This window comes from Myotis davidii, unplaced genomic scaffold (genome assembly GCF_000327345.1).
Source record: "Myotis davidii unplaced genomic scaffold, ASM32734v1 scaffold116, whole genome shotgun sequence".
NCBI lineage: Eukaryota > Metazoa > Chordata > Mammalia > Chiroptera > Vespertilionidae > Myotis > Myotis davidii.
In genome coordinates, this window is record NW_006290632.1 from 725152 (window position 1) to 733262 (window position 8111).

The 8111-nt window shown below is 47.3% G+C and overlaps 1 protein-coding gene and 1 long non-coding RNA gene across 3 annotated transcripts in view; one reads left to right on the forward strand and one right to left on the reverse strand.

The window, feature by feature from the left end:
- The window catches only part of AKAP6 (A-kinase anchoring protein 6), a 493527-nt gene that overhangs the window by 202170 nt on the left and 283246 nt on the right, over positions 1-8111 (forward strand). The gene's annotated exons all lie outside the window — the stretch shown is intronic.
- On the reverse strand, positions 349-1661 carry LOC107183065. The gene is made up of 3 exons (XR_001513838.1): positions 1541-1661; positions 1010-1026; positions 349-376 (listed from the first exon to the last, which is right to left on the reverse strand). It is a non-coding gene; the product is annotated as an uncharacterized LOC107183065 (long non-coding RNA).

Consider the following 8111-nt stretch of genomic DNA (forward strand, 5'->3'; position numbering starts at 1 on the left):
AAACCCTCCTCTATGACCCCCTCCTCTATGACAACCTTCCTCTATGACACCTTCCTCTATGAAACCAACCTCTATGTCACTCCTTCTGTATGACACCCTTCCCCTATAACAACCCTGCTCTATGACATCCTCCAATATGACACCTCTTCTTTATGATACCCTCCTCTATAACACTCCTCTATGATAACCTCCTCTATAACAACCCTGCTCTAAGACACTCCTACTCTATAACACCGTCCTCTATGACACCCTCTTCTATGATATTCCCCTCTATGATCCTCTATGACACCCTCTTCTATGATATTCCCATGACACCCTCCTCTATACCCTGCTCCATGACACCCTACTCTATGACATCCTCCTCTATGACACCCTACTCTATGACACTCCTCCATTATGACACCTCTCCTCTATGACACCCTCCTCTATGACACTCCTCTATAACACCCTCCTCGATAAGAAACCTGCTCTATGACATCCTCCCGTATGACACTCCCCCTCTATGACACCCTCCTGTATAACTTGCCTGCTCTATGACACCAACCTCTATGACACCCTCCTCTATGACACCCTTGCCCTCTAACAACTTTGCTCTATGACAGGCTCCTCCATGACACCTTCTGCTACGAAACCCTCCTCTATGACACCCTCCTCTATGACACTCTATGATAACCTCTATAACAACCCTGCTCTATGACATCCTCCACTATGACACCTCTATGACCCCCTCCTCTATGACACTCTATGATAACCTCTATAACAACCCTGCTCTATGACATCCTCCACTATGACACCTCTATGACCCCCTCCTCTATGACACTCTATGATAACCTCTATAACAACCCTGCTCTATGACATCCTCCACTATGACACCTCTATGACCCCCTCCTCTATGACACTCTATGATAACCTCTATAACAACCCTGCTCTATGACATCCTCCACTATGACACCTCTATGACACCCTCCTCTATGACACCCTACTCTATGACACTCCTCCATTATGACACCTCTCCTCTATGACACCCTCCTCTGACACTGATAACCTCTATAACAACCCTGCTGTATTACACTCTATGACACCGTCCTATGACAACCTCTATGACACTCTCCTCTATGACACCTCTCTTCTGTGACACTCTATGAAACCCTCCTTTTGACACCCTCCTCTATGATATTCCCCTCTATGACACCCTCCTCTATAACTACCGCACACTTTGACACCCTCCTCTATGACACCCTTCTATATGAAAACCCTCCCCTATAATGACCCTGCTCTATGACACCCTCCTCTATGACACCCTTCCTGTATGACAACCCTGCTCTATGACAGGCTCCTCCATGACACCCTCCCCTATGGCACCCTCCTCTATGACACTCCTCTATAACACCCTCCTCTATAAATACCCTGCTCCATGACACGCTACTCTATGACACCCTTCCTCTATGACACCCTCCTCTATGACACCCTCTATGACACCCTACCCTATGACACCCTCCTCAATGACACCCTCCTCTATGACACTTATCCTCTATGACACCATCCTCTATGACACTCCTTCTCTATGAAACCCTTCCTCTATAACAACCCTGCTCTATGACATCCTCCACTATGACACCTCTATGACACCCTCCTCTATGACACTCTATGATAACCTCTATAACAACCCTGCTCTATGAAACTCCTCCTGTATGACACCATCCTCTATGATTCCCTCCTCTATGACACTCCTCCTCTATTACTGTGGGAAACAGTTTATTGCCTTCACTATCTGATAAGCATAGATAGAGAACTCCTCAAAGGCTGGGTGCCTTTGAAGCCCTAGCAAAGGTTGGAGCTAGGCGCCATGTCAGTTTGTCCAGACAGTGGTAGCTGAAACTACTCCCCCATTTATTATTATGTAAATCCTTGCTGATGGGCGAGTCTGCCTATTGCCAGGGTCGCCTGCCTAAGGGCTATGCTATGGGTGTATCCCAGAATCAATAAAGGCTTGGTGAGGCCTGAGCACCAGTGGAAGTCCTTCCCCTTGAGTTGGACTTACTTGCCTGGTCCCCCAATATTTCGTTATCTCTTGGCTTTTCATATTCATTTGTGTGCACAGGAGGAAGTCCTTCCCCTTGAGTTGGACTTACTTGCCTGGTCCCCCAATATTTCGTTATCTCTTGGCTTTTCATATTCATTTGTGTGGGGCTCTGCTTCCAGTTCCTGAACCCTGACCGATGCGGGATGTGGGAAGGAAACAACATATTAAACCCTTCCTCTATAACAAAACTGCTTTATGACACACTCCTCTATGACACCCTCCTCTATGACACTCCTCTTCTTTGACACCCTCCTCTATAACAACCCTGCTTAATGACATCCTCCTCTATGATACCCTCCTCTATGACACCCTCCTCTATGAAACCCTCCTATATGACACCCTCTTCTATGATATCCCCCTCTATGACACCCTCCTCTATAAATACCCTGCTCCATGACACCCTCCTCTATGACACCTTACTCTATGACACCCTCTTCTATGACACCATCCTCTATGACACTCCTTCTCTATGAAACCCTTCCCCTATAACAACCCTGCTCTGTGACATCCTCCACTATGATATCACTATGACACCCTCCTCTATGACACTCTATGATAACCTCTATAACAACCCTGCTCTATGACACTCCTCCTCTATGACACCATCCTATATGACAACCTTCTCTGACACCCTCCTCTATGACACTCCTCTTCTATGACACCCTCCTCTGAAACCATCCTTTATGACACCCTCCTCTATGATATTCCCCTCTATGACACCCTCCTCTATAACTACCGCACACTTTGACACCCTTCTCTATGACACGCTTCTGTATGAAAACCCTGCTCTATGACAGGCTCCTCCATGACACCCTCCCCTATGACACCCTCCTCTATGACACTTCTCTATAACACCCTCCTCTGTAACAAACTTGCTCTATGCCATCCTCCTGTATGACACTCTCCACTCTAATATCCTCTATGACACCCTTTATAACAACCCTCCTCTATGACACCCTCCTCTGTGACATTCCTCCTCTATGACACTTTGCTCTATAACAACCCTGCTCTATGACAGCCTTCTCTATGACACCATCCTCTAGGACACTCCCAATCTATGACACCCTCCTCTAACTACCCTGCTCTATGACACCAACCTCTCTGACACCCGTCTCTATGACACCCTTCCCCTATAACAACCCTGCTCTATGACACCCTCCTTTATGACACCCTCCTCTATGACACCCTCCCTGTATAATAACCCTGCTCTATGACAGGCTCCTCCAGGACACAGTTCTCTATGACACTCCTCCTCTATGAAACCCTGCTCTATGACACCGTCTCTATGACACCATCCTCTGTGACACGCCTCCTCTATGACACACTCCTCTATAACAACCCTGCTTTATGACACCCTTCTCTATGACACCCGCTTATATGATACTCCTCTATGATACCCTTCCATTATAACAACCTTGCTCTATGAAATCCTCTATGACACCCATGTATGATACTGTCCTCTATGACATTTTTCCTCTCTGACACTCTCCTCTATAACAACTCTGCTCTGACATCCTCCTCTATGACACCATCCTCTAACTACCCTGCTTTATGCCACCACCTCTTTGACACCCTGCCTCTGACACCCTTCCTCTAAAACTACCCTGTTCTATGACAGCCTCCTCTATGACACCCTCCTCTATGAAACCCTTTATGACACCCTCCTGTATGACACTCCCCCTCTATGACACCCTCCTGTATAACTCCCCTGCTCTATGACACCAACTCTATGACACCCTTGCCCTATAACAACCCTGCTCTATAACAGGCTCCTCCATGACACCTTCCTCTACGAAACCCTCCTCTATGACACCCTCCTCCATGACACCTTCCTCTACGAATCCCTCCTCTATGACATCTCTTCTATGACACCCTCCACTCTGACACTTCCTCTATTACACCCACCTCTAAGACAACCTCCTCTCACACCCTCATTTATGACACCCTTCTGCTATGACACCCTCCTGCATGATACACTTCCTCTATGATACCCTCCTCTATGAAATTCCTGTATGACATTCTCTGCTATTACACCCTTCTCTATGAAACCATCCTCTATGTCACATTCCTCTCTGACACTCCTCTATGACACCCTCCTCTATGACACTACTCTACTAAGACACCTTTCCCCTATAACAACCCTGCTCTATGACATCCTTATCTATGACACCTCTCCTCTTTCGCAGCCTCCTGTAAGACATTGCGCCTCTATGACACCTTCCTCTATAACAACGCTGCTCTATAACACCCTCCTCTATGATACCGTCCTCTATGACACTCCATGATAACCTATATAACAACCCTACTCTATGACACTCCTACTCTATGACACCGTCCTCTATGACAACCTCTATGACACCCTCCTCTATGACACCCCTATTCTATGACACCCTCCTCTATGAAACCTTCCTATATGACACCCTCTTCTATGATATTCCCCTCTATGACACCCTCCTCTATAAATACCCTGCTCCATTACACCCTATTCTATGATACCCTTCCTCTATGACACCCTCCTCTATGACACCCTCCTCTATGACACCCTATTCTATAACACCCTCCTCAATGACACCCTCCTCTATGACACTCCTCCTCTATGACATCCTCCTGTATGACAATCTTCTCTATGACACCATCCTCTGACACTCCTCTATGACACCCTACTGTATAACAACCCTGCTCTATGACATACTCCTTAATGACACCCTCCTCCATTACACCTTCCTCAATGGCAGTCCTCTACGACACCCTCCTCTCTGATGCTCTCCTCTATGACACTACTCTTCTCTGACACCCTTCCTCTATAACAACCCTGCTCTGACACTCTCCTCTATGACACCCTCCTTTATGACTACTTCCTCTATGACACCATCCTCTATGAGACCCTCCTCTCACACCTTCCTCTATGACACCCTCCTGTATGATACCCTTTCTCTATGATACCCACCTCTATGACACTCCTCTATGACATTCTCCACTATGACACCCTCCTCACTGATACCCACCTCTGTGACACCCTTCTCTATGACACCCTTCTCTTTGACTCCCACCTTTCACTCCCTCCTCTATGACTCCTCTATGACACCCTCCTCTATGACAACCTTCCTCTATAACAAACCTTTTCTATGACACACTACTCTGACACACTCCTCTATGACACCGTCCTGTATGACACACCTCCTCTATGACAACCTCCTCTATAACAACCCTGCTCTATGACACCCTCTTCTATTACACCCTCCTCTATGACACCCTCTTCTATGACGTCTTCTATGACACTCCTCTATGACACCCTCCTAACAACTCTATGACATCCTCCTCTGACACACTCCTCTATGAAACCCTTCCTCTATGACACCCTCCTTTGTGATACCCTCTCCTATGACACCCTCCTCTATGACACCCTCCTTTATGACACCCTTCCTCTATGGCAACATCCTCTATGACTCCTTTATGACACTCCTGTATAACATTCATCCTCTATAACGTGTTCTATGACACCCTCCTCTGACACTCCTCCTCTATGATAGCCTTCCTCTATAACAACCCTTCTCTATGACAGACTCCTCTATGACACCGTCCTCTATGACTCCCTCCTTTATGACACTCCTGTATAACATTCATCCTCTATAACGTGTTCTATGACACCCTCCTCTGACACTCCTCCTCTATGATAGCCTTCCTCTATAACAACCCTTCTCTATGACAGCCTCCTCTATGACACCATCCTCTATGACACCCTCCTTTATGACACCCTCCTCTCTAACAACCCTATGACATCCTCCTCTAAGACACCCGCCTCTATGACACTCCTCCATTACACCCTGCTCTATGACACCCTCCTCTGACACCCTCCTTTATGACACTTCTCTATGACACCCTTCTTCTATAACAACCCTCTTCTATGACATCCTCCCCTATATCTCCCTCCTCTATGACACCGTCCTTTTGATAATCCTCCTCTATGACAACCTCCTGTATAACAACCCTGCTCTATTATCTCCTCCTCGACACCCCCCTCTTTGACTCCCTCCTCTATGAGTCTCTCCTCTGACTCCCTCCTCTATGACACCCTCCTTTATGACACTCCTCCTCCATGTCACCATTCCGCTTTAACAACCCTTTTCTATGACACCCTCCTTAGGACACCTCTCCCTCCTGTATGACACCCTCCTCTGACACCGCTCCTCTATAACACCCTCCTCTATGACACCCTTCCTCTATAACAAACCCTCTCTATGACACATTCCTCTATGACACCTTCCTTCCCCTTCTTCTATAACAACCCTCTTCTATGACATCCTCCCCTATATCTCCCTCCTCTATGACACCATCCTTTTGATACTCCTCCTCTATGACAACCTTCTGTATAACAACCCTGCTCTATTATCTCCTCCTCGACACCCCCCTCTTTGACTCCCTCCTCTATGAGTCTCTCCTCTGACTCCCTCCTCTATGACACCCTCCTTTATGACACTCCTCCTCCATGTCACCATTCCGCTTTAACAACCCTTTTCTATGACACCCTCCTTAGGACACCTCTCCTCTATGACACCATCCACTAATACAACCTTGGCCTATGACTCCCCTCCTTTAGGACACCCTCCTCTATGATGCCCTCCTCTGTGACACTCCTCTATGACACCCTTCCTTTATAACAACCCTGCTCTATAACCCTCCTGTATGACACCCTCCTCTGACACTCCTCCTCTATAACACCCTCCTCTATAACAACCTTGGTCTATGACTCTCCTTCTCTAGGACACCCTCCTCTATGACTTTCCTCCTCTATGACACCCTTCCTCTATAACAACCCTGCTCTATGACAACCCTCCTGTATGACACCCTCCTCTGACACCGCTCCTCTATAACACCCTCCTCTATGACACCCTTCCTCTATAACAAACCCTCTCTATGACACATTCCTCTATGACACCTTCCTTCATGACACCATCCTGTATGACACTCCTCTATGACAACCTCCTCTATAACAAACCTGCTCTATGACATCCTCCTTTTTGACACCCTCCTCTATGACACCTTCCTCTATGACACCCCTCCTCTGTGATACCCTCCTCTATGATACTGTCTTCTATGACACTCCTCTATGACACCCTCCTCTATGACACCTGCCTCAATGGCACTCCTCTATGACGTCTCCTCTCTGATGCCCTCCTCTATGTCACTCCTCCTCTATGACACTACTCTTCTATGACACCCTTCCTCTATAACAACCCTGCTGTGACACTCTCCTCTATGACACCCTCCTCTATGACAGTCCTCCTGTATGTCACCATTCCTTTATAACAACCCTGCTCTATGACACCCTCCTCTATGACACCCTCCTCCATACTACTCCATGACACCCTCCTCTATAAGAACCCTGCTGTATGACATCCTCCTCTATGACACCCTCCTCTATGACACCCCTCCTATGTGACGGTCCTCCTCTATGACACCGTTCCTCTATAACAACCCTGCTCTATGACACCCTTCTCTATGACCTCTATGACACCATCCTCTATAACAACCCTGCTCTATGACATCCTCCTTTATGACACCCTCTTTTATGACACCCTCCTCTATAACAACCCTGCTCTATGACATCCTCCATGACACCCTCCTCTCTGGCATTCCTCCTCTATGACAACCTCCTCTATGATGCCCTCCTCTCTGACACTCCTGTATGACACTCCTCCTCTATCACACCCTTCCTCTATAACAGCCGTGTTCTATGACACCATCCTATAAGACACCCTCCTCTATGACACCCTCCTCTATGACACTTTCCTCTATGACACCCTCGTCTGTGACATCCTCCTCTATGACACCGTCCTCTATGACACTCCTGCTCTATGACAACCCTCCTCTATGACACCCTTCCTCTATAACAACCCTGCTCTATGACAAGACTCCTCTATGACACCCATCCTCTTGACACCCATGCTTTATGACACTGCTCCTCTATGACATTCCTTCTCTTTTTTACCCCTCCTCTATCATACCCCACGTCAAAATATCTTCTTTC